Below are 16,236 nucleotides of genomic sequence, written 5' to 3'. Positions count from 1 at the left end.
CGAGGAGAGCCTTGGTTCATAAAAGGATTCCACTTACCAACAGAGCGAGGCAGTGAGGCTACGAGGAGAGAGTGACTACATGGCCCTAAAAAACTTGATCAGTTGAAGATGCAATCAGAGTTGGCATATAATGTTATTTTCTTTAAGTCCAAGTTATCCACATTGGAGGATGTTCGTCCAGGGATTCCTGATATGGAAGACGAGATAAATAATAAGGGGGGAAGCTATATTCGATCTAAACATGACATCTTTCGAAGGGGGATTCTCGAGGATGAAGAAATTGTGTCCCTTCGGAAGGAGGCGACAAAGGACCTTCGAGTTCGCACCCTGGCCCTTCGACCCCACGGGATAGATCCCGTGGCGACAATCTTCAGGTGGGGACCATTGAGAGAGTGGTTCTAACATGCACGAGTCTTAAGGCTTTACCTAGTTGTCCAAGTTATGTTCCCCCCTATTTTTCGTTCGTTTGAGGTTATACCTTAGTCTTGTAATAAATCTTGCTTTAATGAAGAGTACTTTTTCCTTTACTCTTTTCATGACAAATTGTGATTCTGAATTACATTAACCATGCCTCTCTGAGCCTCGGATAGTCTCATCGCATTCTCGAGGAAGCATAAACGTGAGGCGACACGCGATGCTCATACGACGCCGACTCCTATTAGCTATCAGAATATGTGTTCGGTATTTGCAGCTTTCGGGCCAGGTTTGTCATTTCTCAGGAAGGATAACTTGAAAAGGCGTGTTGTTCTGTTAGACATCCTTTCAATTACTTGGTATTTGATGTAGTACCTATTTAATGTAACTGACACATGGTCGTATCCAATTGTAATCATCTTTGGGAGATATGCCGATTGGACGAGTATAAAAGGAGAGGGTGGCTCATTGCTTGTCCTTCCATCCCTTCTAGCCTTCAGTTTTGATATTTCTTCTAAATCTCAATTGTCATTTCCCTTACAACTCAACCCCTTTTTCCATAAAATCAATTCTCATTTTTGCCCATTGGATTCTCACAATTAGTGCTATTTAGATCAGTCATCGTCCGTTTCTCCTTCTGGTGTACGGGAGGAAGCTTTCGTACCACACCGACATAGAAAAGATGGTGGTCTTAACCGCCCCTCCACCGCCAAGGAGGAGGACCGCCAAAAGGGTGTATTTATCTTCTCAACCAAAGAGGACGGTCCCTGACATTGTACCTAGGGAGCTGAAAAAAGGACAATGACTTCAACATTAAGGAAAAATCGATGGGGGATCAGAATGTTCATGTTTTCCACTACCTCAATCTTATTACCAATAAAATTCTTTCCCGTGTTCGGAAGGATTTCGGGTGGGAGGACTGGACGGACCTTGTCCAAGATCTTCCCCACTGCAATAAAAGGTTAACCAGCCATCGTCCAGGATACTCATTTATAACCACGTACCTTTTTCCATGTAATTTCCCTTCACATTGATGACGTGGTTGCCGAATGTGTATTTGGTATAAATTATGTTTGCCACAAATTGGCCCTCAGATGAAGGCTCATTATATGTCTTTTCCACATGTCCTAAAAGGCAGGTGTAGTTTTATATTATTAGCATCTACTCCATTTGTATTTTCCCAAGATCTAACGACGAAGAGTAATTAAAATGACACATCGGGGTTCGAAGGCCCTTATTCCGGACTACGGGGGATGACTTTGATCATTAGTTATTTAAAGGTGCTTTGTTATTCCGACCAAGTTTCTTTACGTAAACGACAAAATTTGATTTCCAGAGAAATGGAACAACAATCGTAAGTGTATGAATCTCTTTGCTTTATTTTGGTTTGAACCATCGTTGACCCTCATTTCTTTTTTGAACTTCGCAGCTATAACTGTGCCTTTAAAAAGTGTGCCCGACATCGAGTATTAGGTGTTCAAGATCATGTAGGTTTCAAACAACTGCTTGAGGACTTGGAAATCTATCGCTACCGCACTTGGCGATATTCGAGTGCAATACCACCATAACCATCTTCTTTTCCTAATAATTTTCACTTTGGGTTGAGGGTCCCTTTTCAACTACAAGCCCCAGCATGTCTTCCTTCCGTGGTCGATGCTACGAGGCTGCTCCGAGAGCTACTTTCTAAAGTGACGCGAGGAGACAATTAGTGCTTTCCCTCCCCGTTGTCTCCTAAATGACGCGAGTTTCCAAGATAAGAACGTCTCACCCTAGGGTTGAAGAAGGAATGGTGACCCTATCCGAGCCACGATCGAGTCTAACGAAGAGGCCCCTCATCTTGCAATCTTAAGGCCCGAGGAAGTAGTAGAGTTTATCCCAAAAAGAGGGATTAATAATCAGGCAACCCGCCCAAATTGAGGTAAGGAGGGTTGTCATCCTCCCCCTCCCTCGAGTCCGAAGGTCGACCTTCCTACACAAAGTAGTCCACGGATGAGAGGGCACCCTTGGGGGATGCTTCTGAGATGCCGGTTCAGGCTCCAGTCACTTCTTCATGCCTAACCATTGACGACCAGATGGTCATTAGTATTTCCTTGCCTGGTGGTGCTGACGTTTTCGCAAATCTTGGGCGCATAGTTGTGCAGCTCCCCAAGTTGCTGAATCAGTATGACTGGGCTCAGATGTATTCCAACTCCGCAGTGTTGGTGACACAGATAACCCACGAAGCCTCTAAGGTAAACTACATTATGGACAATTTTCATTTTGCACTCGCATTATTGGAGTTATTTTTCTCATTCCTATTTTCTTCTTCATTTTTCAAAGCAACTTGTTACCCTTTCCTCGGGGGCCCTAAAAAAAGTTTAGTTTGAGATGGCCATGGACAAGGAGGTGGTGAGGTACGATAAGCTGCTGAAGGTTGAAAATGAGAAGCTCCAGAAGGAGGTTGATGAGCTCAGGGCTGAGAAGGAGGCCCTTCAGGCGGGGATGAAAGCCGGAGAAAGAAGTGTCGATTAAATGGTGCAAGAAGTTTTTGCTAGCGAGGCTGCCCTTCGGGTTGAGCGGTCTAGGGCTTTTGAGAGAATTTCAATCCTCAAATGGGAGCTGGATTTGAAGACGAACATGGAAGTGATATTTAAGGAATATTGCTCTTGAGGACGAGGTTCGACAACTAAGGCCAGAATGGGAAGTGCCTGAGGAGAGGGGCTTAACCAACAACCGAGATTAGGACTAGGGCTGGGCATTTATCGGGTAAAACCGATAACCCGACCCGTTAATTATTTATTGGGTTATTGGGTTAACGATTCGGTAACAGTTTAGAATTTTTTCACTATTGGGTTATCGGTTCGGGCCTCAGTTTAGCAATTGTGTTAATGGGTTAACCGATAACCCAATAAGGATTAACAAAATTACTATTTTACCCTTAAGTATATACATATGGAGATATTCTAGGGCTTCATTCTTTCGGTCTTTCCTATTCTTTCTTAGCCTCAGCCGCATTCTTCAGACTCTTCACTCTTCAGTTGCTTCAAAGTTCACATTTCTCAGCCGCATTCTTCAGCTTCATCTTCATTCTTTGTGTAAGTTTTTAGTTGCTTCGTATTCATCTTCAGTTGAATTTGAACTATTAGTACTATGTTTGGACTTGTTAATCTTAAGGTGAAATTACTACTACTTTGTATTGTTATTAATGTGTTTGAACTATTAGTTGTATTTGATTCTATCGATGCCATCCCTACTCTTTCAAACAATTGGACAATTGTTGTGTTTGAAGAATTGGACAATTGTTGTTGAAGAACTGCTACTACTTGAATTTGAATTATTTGATTCTATCGAATTGGTACCATTCTTGACTACTTCAATATGTGAATATTAGTTGCAGATTTTGTGGCTTAGCAGCAACATTATGTTGATGTTTGTAGTGTTGGAAACTGGAAAGTTGTAGCAGCACCAATAGTGTTGGAAACTGGAAATATTGTCAAATTGTTTCAATACCAATAGTAGGGTTTCCATTTATTATGTCAGTATTGAAGTGAAACTATTTTACAACTCTCAACAAATTGAATATTAGTTTCTCCGAGCAGAAGCTTCAAATATTAGTTGTGTCCAGAACCGATATAAAACTGTTTTAGTAACGGCGAGAAACGAGTTTTAAAACTGTTTTACTCTTCTCTTTTTTGCTTAACTCTAGCTTGAGTTATCTTCTTGGGTAAATCGATAATCGAACCGATAATGATCGATAACCGATTAACCGTAACTGATAACTAATATCTTATTGATTTGGTTATCGATTTATCATAATTGTAAACCGATAACCGATATGCTAAACCGATAATATTCATAACCGAACCGAACCCACCGATACCTACCCCTAATTAGGACTCTGCTTAATAGGCCTTCATGAATTTATAGAAGAGGATGGTCATTGATCGGGAATTGGGTAGTTTTGGACACTCGCCTTAATACCCTTTATGGGGGCAAATTGTAGAGTTGGATATTTTTCTCGTGCTTTCTCAACTTGAGGTTGAGGCAAGGGAGCTTCGGGTATTGCTTGGCGTTCCTTCCCCTGACAGGCAGGGGTTAAGTACCGATTTGGATGAGGAGGGACTCGATGATGAAGACGTGGAAGGGGAAGAGGTTGATCCTGACTCCTCAATTTCTTTGACAGCCAATGATGACCCAAATACCCCATGTACGTTCGCTTCTCAATCCCTCTGCCATAGCCCTAGTCCGTAGTTTTTCTTAGGCGCTTTCTTGTATTTCCTAGTTCTGATCCCATTTTGTAAGTGAATAACATAAATTTATATGCACATGTCTTTTCTTGCAAATTCAATTGTGCCTATTTCCTTTCTGTCGAATTGTTTAATTTTTGTTTGATTTAAGAGACTTCTTAGAGCCGTTGCTTTGGGAGTATTCGTTGTTAGTCATAACTTTGCAATGAAAGTTTTTCTCACAGAGATGGCCGTTATATTATGCTTTATGGAATGATTTTCGGAAATCATAAGAGCGAAACATAAGTAGAAAAAATAAATACAATTTCATTTATTCGAACGAGACAATGTCTCTGAATACGTTTATCATATTGGGTGCATTTTCAGCAATATAATCAAAATATGTCTTATGCTAATTTAAATTTACAGTTATGTCCCTTTTTGGGGGAGACATATTTAGAAGGATCCTGGCCGCTTTTTCCTTTTTTTGGGTCTTTGGTCGTCTGGTTGCAATGCACCTTCGAGGCTTTGGGAACATGGGTCTTCCATTTTGTCTTGAGGTCTTCCAATCGCCTTTTCCCCAATCTTTTAATGTTCTTTTCATTCTGGGTGTTCATGTATGAACCTTATACATGGTGTCATTCCCCCTAGTGTTCGGGTTTGAGGAATGAAGACTCGGACCCTAGAATGCCATCTGGTGCTAACAATTTATTCCGATCAAATTCCTGCATAAGAAATTTGGGGGATTGGGGGAGTATTCTTTAGATAAAGATGGTACTCAGGTCCTTTCGTTATCAGAAAATTTGACCTTGGCGTAGAACTACGGAGGTGCATTGGTTATGTCGGAAAAAGTTTTTGGGGTCATCATCCAGGCCAGACCGATTTATTGCCCATCATCTAAGAATGTTAGTATAAGATAACAAGTTCAAGATATAAGTTGAAATAGATAGAGAAACAAAACCATGAAGTCTAGAAGTAAAATCGCTTGAGGTGTGCAACATTCTATTTGCCTTTATTGGCTTACCATCCATTTCTTCAAGCTTGTATGATTCCTTATGCATTATTTCGGTGATTTAGTAGGGTCTTTCCCAATTCAGACCTACTTTCCCACGTTCGGCTCTTAGGATGCTACAAACAGTCTTCGGAACACATAGTCGCTTACCTTGAATTTTCTGTATGTTAACTTTCTTGCTGTGATATCTTTCGGTTTGTTGTTTTTGTGCGGCCATATGAACCAAAGCCATCTCTCTTCATCCCTCGACCAAGTCTAGACTGTGCACGATTGCTTCATCCTTCGAGTCTCCGGCTGACTTAGACTCGATTCACCTATTTCGATCGGAATTAGTGATGTGGAACCGTACACTAGGCAAAAGTGTTCTTGGAAATTTTTAATCTTTTCCTCCATACTTCATTCCTGATATTAGGAAAATCTGTGAACCACTATATAGACGTCTCAGAAAGAATCCAGTTCCATGGAGTTAAGAACAAACTGACACTGTCAAAAGAGTCAAATCTATTGTTCAAAAACTTCCTTGTCTAGGTATTCCTAATTCTGAGGCATTCATGATAGTTGAAACTGACGCTTCTGATGAAGGGTACGGTGGTATTCTCAAACAACGAGTCTCTTTAAACTCTCTAGAACAATTAGTCCGTTTCACTTCCGGAATATGGTTTAATTTGAGTTATAAAGGGTATCCCTAGGATAATTTCTTCATTAATATCCCTAGTTACCGCAAAATCATTTATAAAGCAGATTCCATCATTACAAATGTGGGCTTTTGATAGTTTATAATCTATCTTTAATTTTTCTCTTGTGGCAGAATATAATTTTGTAGTACTTTTTTCAAAATATTTGGTTGGTATTATTCCTTCCATTATGCAGTTTCTATCTGCACCTGAGTCTGATAATGCTAATTTACTTATCGTAATATCTTTTACCTTTAAGGTAATAGGAATATGATAGCTATGGGCTCTTACTTTAGTAATTTTTGCCACTGCTGTACCGTTGATTGATTCTTCATCATTTTTTGAATTATCATCTTCTGTGAAGTATTCACCAATTGTTTCTTTCTTATTGGCTGCTTGTAATACTTCTCTAGTAAGATTTTCCATTTCTATTTTGTCAAGTCTAAGCTTAACCATTTTTATTTCATCTTTTACAGATTTTAATTCTGTTTGGAGATGTTGAATAGTAGGTTTATCATCTTTGACTGAAAATCTATTCATAACCTCTTTCATATTAAAGTGTTCTATTTTATGATGATTTCCTTTCTAATTAATAATGATGTTTTTTTAATTCTTTTAAGTATTTTGTTTTAATATCTTCATCATCTATGTGATTAATGATATCAAATAAGACTTCTTTAGAGTCGTTAGTAAGGACTTTAATAGAATTCTGTCCGCACACACATATTGCACCAGTGCATCTACAATTGTCTTCTTTAGAACTACTGCTACTGTCTGAGCTATATGCCATGTTTATCATTTCATCGTCACTGTCAGAATAGCTTTCATCTGATGATGACGATGATGTGTTGTTTTCATTTTGTTCAAGAATAGCAAATAGCTTTTCTTTAACATTTTCATCAATTTTTAAGGTATTAACCTTTTTCTTTTTCTTGTTGGTGACTGGGCATTCATTAGCTCTATGCCCTGTCTTTCCACATGACTAACATTTGTCACCATGTTCTTTTTTAGAACGTCTTTTAAATCTTCTCTTCTTAGGAGCTCTTTCCTTCTTTTCTTTACGCTTATGACGTCTTTTTGATTTTTCAGAAGATTTTTTATGTTGTTTTGCTCTTTTAGATGGAGCAACAATTGTTTTAAATCCGAAGTCTTGACAGAAGCTTCCTAATTCTGTTTTGGATTGGAGTTTGTCTTTTTTAATAAGACTTTTAAGTTTTAGGTCTGTACATAAGTCAAGGCCTGTTACATTAATAAAACTGATTAAATCTCCATATATAAGATTGTCATAAGGGATTAGACCGTTGAATCTATCTTTGATCTTGGTTCTTACCTTTTCGGCAAATAATCTTGGTAAACCGCTGATAAATCTTTCTTTCCAGAAAGCACTACTGCAGTCTTCTCTAATCATTACTTTTTCTATAAACATATCTTTATACCATCTAAAATATGTTAATTTTGGACAGTTAAGATTGTTAAGAAGTTCTAAACTCCTATCTTGGAAAAGTTTTGGTTCTCCAATGAAGTGTTTAGCAATACGGTAGATTAGGGTTGCAGAAGCATCTTCTCTAGCTTCTTGTTCTGCAACTTGCATTCCTGATTCAGTTTTTTATTACAGTTGCAATTGTAGTAGCTCCTAGAATTTAATTTCTATTTTCTTCTATAAGATAATTATCCCACCAATTTTTTAACATTCCAGTAAATCCTGAAATAATTAAAGTTGCGGCATATTTATCCGAAGATCTTTTCATTTTATAGGTAGTTACTGCAATACCAATTTCGTGTAGTTTTTTTTATAGATTTGACTTTCTGCCAATCCATCTATGTTCCATTCTGTGATACCAGTTCCTTCATGACTAGAACTAGTTAAACAAATATCTTCTTGGAATTGGACATCTGGGAAAGATGCTCTTCCATAGTTATTCTTTTTATTAGAATGTCCTGGATCATTAGTAATTCTATTGATTTCAGAATCAATGGATTTGATTGTGGAGACTGTTTCTATTTTACTAATATCTTCAGAAGTTCCTTTGGAACATTGTATTAAATATTCAAGTTTTTTCTTTTTACCAGGGAAATCTTCTTTTGCTCTTAAATCAGTATATTCTTTTTCAATAGAGCTTAATTTTTTTATTAAATTATGAAGTTCTATGGTTTTATTATTTTTGCTAGTACTAGCCTGATTTAAAGTTGTCTCTGGTTTAGAGATTGTTAACTTTGTCTTATGTCTTTCTTCGATTTGTTCCAGAAGCTTATCTGTAAAATCGAACTTTTCTTCTAATTCGGGAAACTTCTCTTTAGAATATTCAGGAAGTTTTATTATTGGATGTGTTTCAATTTTAGAAGTTGTTATGGATCTTGTAGGGATTCCTAATTTATTAGTATCCTTTAATTGATTTGAAACTACATGTAATAAATTATTTGTGTAATTATTTTGCACAATTATTTTATTTATATTTTTGTTAGTTGGTTCACTATCAGTATGAACACTTTCTCTTTTAAAAGGGGAAGTTGTGATTACTTCGCTTTGAACTGGTATTAGAATTTCTTCTAAGGGTGGATTAACGACTTCTATTATACATTTATTTTTGGTATACCATTTATTAACTATCATTTGTAAAGATTCCTTTTGTTTTGGAATCTGTCCTGTTATTTCAAACCATTTAAAGAATTCAATATTACATTTAATTCTTTTTAAGTCTTTTATCCATTTATCTTTAAAAGACAATCTTTGTTTTAAAGAATAGGTATCTACGTACCATTTTCTGTTAATAATGTTGTTGGGATGTAACCACTGAGCATCTAGACTTTTCTAATCTATTTCAAAGTCATCCGCTCGGATTAAGTTAATTGATCAACTGTCTCTGTAGTTGGGCTTCTTGGAGTGACTACAAAGGGTCTATTTTGATAAATAACTTTGGGAACAGTTTTATTAAAGTCTACTCCCTTAAGTTTTGTATCAATTTCTTCAATTAACTCTTCGTCACTCTTGTTATCCTTAGAAGAAGCAGGTCTAGTAAAGGTCATTCTTCTACTGGAAGAAGCTTCACTAGTTGAACCTGGACTTAAGAACTTTAAGTCTATGGCTCCAGAAGGATATTGAATGACTTGTTCAATGTATGAACTCTCAGGTTCATAATTTGGTTGGGTGATGGCGTTAAAACTCCATTCATTTTTCGAAAGAATTTCATCCCACTGAATCATTCTAGGGACGAAAGTATTACTATGTTCTTAGTTTGCTTCCATGAGCATAGTAACTCCTTTATTACTTTCTATTTTAGCTTTTGGGACTAAAGTTGTTTTCATTAGTCTGTAATAATCTCTCTATATTACAGCTATTTCTCTTGTATTAACTTTGTTGTTCATATTTTTAGTTTTTATATTAAGAGTTAAGGTATCCAAAATATTCTGGTCATTTATGTCAACTGAAAAGTTTGGATAACAATTAAAGTATACCGGGCCTTGGGCTATGTTACTTTGGAGAACTCCTAATAATGAATCATCAAAGTTAAGAAGTCTGTCATCTCTTAGTAAGAGACAGGGAGGGGTGTCTAAACCTAATCTATATAAAGGTTTGACTGCCACTTGTACGAATCCGATGTGAAGGAAACTGAATTTCTTTCTGTATTGTTGAATATCTTGTGCATCTAATAACTTGATTGTTTCTATCGAGTTATTGATGGCAATAGTAGATTCACAAGTTTTGATATTATAATTTTTTATAAAATCAAACTTACAAGTATAATAGATAGTACTATAGGATTCTCTAGGAATACTCCAATTTTGTAAATCATTTTCTATTTTGGCAATATTCGTTACTGCTAGAGATTGGTTTATGTCATTCAAAATTTTACTTTTATCTGAATTATTCATTTTTAAAAAGGGTCGTGCACCTTCTAAGGCAAATGTTTATTGCTTTTAGATTAAGTAAGATATAAAATCTTCTACTTTTATAATCATCTAATTTTATACCCTTAAGAGGATCATAGGTTTTATCTTTAGACTAGATAAAATAAATGCGGAATTAAAATAGTAAGACATAAACACTTATTTGTTAAAAGCTTTATTCAAACATAAGAGAACATTTTTACAGAGGGGAGAGAAAAGATAGGGAAAATCTTGGGAAATTTTCGGATGATTATTAAAATTTTTTGGAAGTCTTATATAGACTTTAGATTTCTGTTGAGTTCATATCAACCGTCTAAATGGACGATCCTTGTTTGCTGTCTGCTGCTTTTCTGAAAGGTCGTCTGCTTTTTTAAAGAGGCAGATATTGTTTCTGTCTTCTTATAGTTGTCATTTTTAGGTGACTTCTCCTTTTCCGAAGAGTCTTTTGTCTGGAGAGTCATTGTCTTCAGATACTATTCTTCTTCTGCATAGGCACGATAGGCTTGGGCTATACCGTGTGGGTCTTCCATGTCCCCATTGTCTTGGTTCTCTGTTGAAGAGGATGCTGATACTGTGTCTAACATAACCTATATTTCTACTGGGCTTGCTTTCTCAATGTTTGCCAGAACTTCCAAGAGTCTCTTTTTTAATTCTGCTTATGAACTAGTAGATCCATTTCTGCTTGTTGGTTTGGGTTTCTTGATTTCTCTTGATTCAGGAACCCATCCTTTGATATTTGGTATTTTAACTAAATATTGAATTCGTTCGATCTGTTCAATATTGAACGTCCAACTAATAATAAAAGAAATTCTTTTTGCAGATTTTAATGTGGTTCGGTAGAGTAGAGATTTCCTGTTCTTTCTGGAATCTCTCATAATGAATATGGAAGCTTCGAGGCATTGATTGCTCTGTTCCTCCAAATATTTTCCACCAGTCATAAAACCATCTTGGTATGACTGACTTAGCTGCTTGTTCGCTATATTTTACGAACCATGTGTGTGAACCAGGGTGTAGGTAAATAAATTTATACCAGGCGTCCATGTAATCTTTGAAATTATATGTTTGGGGTCTGAATTGTAATCTGAACTGGTGAGTATCTTACTAGTTTGGCTTGTCGAAGCTTTCGAGGAAGCTTGTTGGAATGGTCCTTCTATTTTTGGAATAGTACCAAGGACTGTCATTGTTGCTGGTTTATTTGTAGTGGGAACTCTCAGAGGGGTTACCATTATATTTATAGGTGTTCTCACGGGTAAAGGCGGGTAATAATCTGCAAGTGCAGAATACCTATTTTCTCTCTTTGGTGAGGCCCTGAAGGGACCCTTCTGGTTCGAAAGTCGGGTAAAGAATTTTCCTCACCTTTAATAAAATCAATTTGAAAATCAAAATTAGATATAGTGCTTGCCACCTCATAAAAATCTGTTTTGAAATGAGGTTTTTAACATCTTTTTGTAAAATCTCTTTAGCTGATTTACAATCAACTCTTAATAAAAATTCTTTATTTATTAAATCGTCTTGAAACTTTGTAATACATAGTACTATAGACAAAATCTCTTTTTTGACTGTACTATAATTTTTCTGAGCCGAATTCCAGATTCTGAAAGTGAAATGGACTAATTGTTCTAGAGAGTTTAAAGAGACTCGTTGTTTGAGAATACCACCGTACCCAATATCAGAAGCGTCAGTTTCAACTATCATGAATGCCTCAGGATTTGGAATACCTAGACAAGGAAGTTTTTGAACAATAGATTTGACTCTTTTGACAGTGTCAGTTTGTTCTTGACTCCATGGGACTGAATTTTTTCTGAGACGTCTGTATAGTGGTTCACAAATTTTCCTAATATCAGGTATGAAGTCTGCTACATAATTAAGGCTTCCTAAGAACCTTTGTAATTGTGTTTTATCTAAGATTTCATCAGAAAATTTAGAAGAGAACTCAATGGCTCTACAGATTGGTTTATAGGTGCCTTGGTATAGATCGTGTCCTAAGAATCTAATAGTTGTTTGGAACAACTTAATATTCTTAGCACTTACCACTAATCCATTATGTTTTACGACTTTAAAGAACATATTTAAATGTTTAAAGTGAGAGTTTATATCCTCAGAAAATATTAAAACATCATCAATATAAACAATTGACATATTACTGTATGGGTTGAATATGTTATTCATAATGTTTTGAAATTTCGATGGGGTATTTTTTAACCCGAAAGGCATAACATTCCATTCATATTGTCCAAAGGGGACATTGAAGGCAGTTTTATATTTATCGTTTTCGCTAATTTGAATTTGCCAAAATCTTGACTTCATATCAAATTTGCTATAGATATTAGCTTTATAAGTTCTTTTTAATAAGTCTCTTTTATTAGGTATCGGGTACCTAATCCATTGTAAAACCTTGTTTAATGGTTTATAATTAATAACAAGTCTGGGAGCTCCTCTTTCTTTTTCTGCGCTTTTATTAACATAAAAAAGCTGCTCAGCTCCAAGGTGATTTAGAAGGTCTAATAATCTTCTTTTTAAGGAGATCATTTATTTCACTTTTACAAACTTCCATGAATTCATGATTCATTTGAATAGGACTAGCCTTTGTGGGTATGGCTTGTTCAGTGAATTCATTTATATAAGGAAGTTCAACTACATGCCTTTTCCTTTCCCAGAAGGCATTGGGTAATTCTGAACAAACTTCAAGTTCTAAACATTCTGGTCATTTATGTCAACTGAAAAGTTTGGATAACAATTAAAGTATACCGGGTCTTGGGCTAGGTTACTTTGCAGAACTCCTAATAATGAATCATCAAAGTTAAGAAGTTTGTCATCTCTTAGTAAGAGATAAAGGGGGGTGTCTAAACCTAATCTATATAAAGGTTTGACTGCCACTTGTACTAATCCGATGTGAAGGAAATTGAATTTCTTTCTGTATTGTTGAATATCTTGTGCCGCTAATAACTTGATTGTTTCTATCGAGTTATTGATGGCAATAGTAGATTCACAAGTTTTGATATTATATTTTTTTTATAAAATCAAACTTACCAGTATGATAGATAATACTATAGGATTCTCTAAGAATACTCCAATTTTGTAAATCATTTTCTATTTTGGCAATATTCGTTATTGCTAGAGATTGGTTTATGTCATTCAAAATTTTACTTTTATCTGAATTATTCATTTTTAAAAAGGGTCGTGCACCTTCTAGGGCAAATGTTTATTGCTTTTAGATTAAGTAAAATGTAAAATCTTCTACTTTTATAATCATCTAATTTTTGTACTAAAGTTTTTATTACTTAAGAAATATCTTTTAAAGTTTGTTTTCTTGGTTCTACTGTGATGACCCAAAATGACATCTTTAAATTTAATAATTAATTATTTGTTCTAAGACCTTGAAAAGTACTATTTATCATTCCTCGACTTGTGTGCGCAATCCGTAAAATTTCATGAAAATGTTTTATGTGATAAATGGATTAAAATGTGGATTAGAGCTTTAAAACTCAATTGAGTTGACTTTGGTCAACATTTTTGAGCAAACGGACTTGGATAAGTGTTTTGATAGTTCCGGTAGGTCTGTATCGTGATTTGGGACTTGGGCGTATGCCCGAAATCAAATTCTGATGTTCCTGGCCCGAGATATGAAATTTCGAAGAAAAATTAAAATGTTTAAGTTTGAATAGTGACCGGATGTCTAATTATAAGAAAACGACCCCGGAATAGAATTTTGATGTTTTCAATAGCTCTATATGGTGATTTTGGACTTAGAGCATGTTCGGAATTTTATTTGAAAGTCCGTAGTTAAATTAGGCTTGAAATGGCTAAAAACAAGAATTTAAGTTTGGAAGTTTGACCGATGAGTTGACTTTTTGATACCGGAGTCGGAATCCAGTTCCGAAAATTTGCATAGCTCCATTATGTCATTTATGACTTGTGTGTAAAATTTGAGGTCAATCGGAGTTGATTTGATAGGTTCCGACATTGAATGTAGAAGTTAAAAACTCTTAGTTTCATTAAGCTTGAATTGGGGTATGATTCATGGTTTTAGCGTTGTTTGATGTGATTTAGAGGTTTGACTAAGTTCGTATGATGTTTTAGGACTTGTTGGTATATTTGGTTGAGGTCCCGAGGGCCTCAAGTGAGTTTCGGATGGTTAACAGATCAAAAAATTGGACTTAAAAGCTGCTGCAGTGTTTCCTCTTCTGTTGGATATTCTAAGTTGATATCGACCCCAGGTATCGAGCCCAGGGTTGACGAGGCTCAGGCTCGAGCTTGAGATCGAAGACAGGATCGAAGGTCCAACTCGAGAACATGATCGAAGGTAAGGCTCGGGGGCTAGGATCGAGACCCATGCTCGATGCCCTGATCGAAGGCACATGCTCGATGCTCTGATCGAAGGCACATGCTCGATGCCCTGAGCGAAGGCACATACTCGATGCCCTGATCGAAGGCACATGCTCGATGTGTTGATCGAAGGCCCAGCCTCGATGTCCTGATTGAAGGCAGGCCATGACCGAGGTCCAGGCTCGAGCCTGTGATCGAAGCCGCGATCGAGGCCCAGTTCGAGGACCAGTTCCGAAGGCTGCTGGGCAGTTTTATTAAAAGAGGGCATTCGTCCCATTTGCCATTTTTGACGAACTTGAGCTTGAGCAGAGACGACTTTTGGCAGATTTTCAAGGGAAAAATATTGGGTTAAGTGATTCTAACTCAGATTTGGTCTACATATACAAGTATATCATTGTTTTCACCATAAACTAGTGTTTTGAGATTTAAATTTGGGAAAGTTTTAGAAATCTCATAGAAACGAATTTTTTTGAGTTTTCGGTATCGATTCGGAGTCGGATTTGAGTAAAACTGGTATCGTTGGAATCGTAATTGAATGGGTTGTCGGATTTCATAACTTTCGTCGGATTCCGAAATGTGGGCCCCGCGAGCGAATTTTTAATTAATTTCTGGATCTTTTCTTAAAAATGTAGTATTTTCTTATAGAATTGATTCTTATAATATTTAGTGATTGTATCGAATTATTTTGGCTAGATTCGAGCCAGATAGAGTTGGATAATCGTGGAAAAGGCCTTATAGTGGATTAATTGGAGCAAGACTAGGTAAGTCTTTTGTCTAATCTTGTGAGGGAGAAATTACCCCATAGGGATTAAATTGAATAATTGTTGCTAATTGCGGGGCAACGTATGCACGAGGTGACGAGAGTCCGTACGTAGCTACTATTAATGCTAAAGTCCGGGTATTTTAAGACTCAAAGCATGAATTACTTGTGTGAATTGTATTCTTTATTAATTAAAAATAATTGATGTATATATATTTTGAATTGTTATGAAAAGTAGAAAAATATGAAATTTTCATATGCTTAATTTTTGTTTCAATCAATTAATTGTTAAAAAAAATTGTTCTCCTCCCAAATTCACCTTATAATAAATATATTCTCCTTCCGGAGGCACATAAGAAAATGTTCTCCTTTCTTGTGGAGCGGGCCGAACGCCTCGGCAGGATAGATGCATATATGAATCGCGCCGCACGTCCCTCGATAATGTACACGACACTCTGGATCGGGCCGCACGTCCTCGGCAGAAATCGTGCTTAATAATAATAATTACATGATACTTTAATAATTTATTTCATCTTGTGAAGCTAATTAATAAATTAGAAAAATATTTGGAAATTATTTGAATTGAGGGAATTTAATTAATATATTGAGAATTGTTACATTTGAAGAAAATTTGATTATTTCCGTTGATTAAATAAATTATCGTAAATCCTGTAAATCATGCTGATTTAAATATCCTAGTTTTATTTCAGTTATTATTATTAACCCATAGTGAGTGTCGAAGTCGGCCATCTCGTCTCTACCACTTCGAGATTAGGCTTGATACTTACTGGTTATACGTTGTTTACGTACTCATACTACACTTGTTGCACTTTTTGTGCAGGACCTGAGACAGGTACTAGTGGAGGACCTATCATCACACAACCACGTCATCCCGAGGCATAGTGGTGAGCTGCCTTTCTGAGCCGTTCTGCAGCTACAAGTGTCTCTTCTTATATTTAC

Source organism: Nicotiana tomentosiformis, chromosome 4 (genome assembly GCF_000390325.3).
Source record: "Nicotiana tomentosiformis chromosome 4, ASM39032v3, whole genome shotgun sequence".
NCBI lineage: Eukaryota > Viridiplantae > Streptophyta > Magnoliopsida > Solanales > Solanaceae > Nicotiana > Nicotiana tomentosiformis.
Note: the sequence above shows the minus strand (reverse complement) of the source record.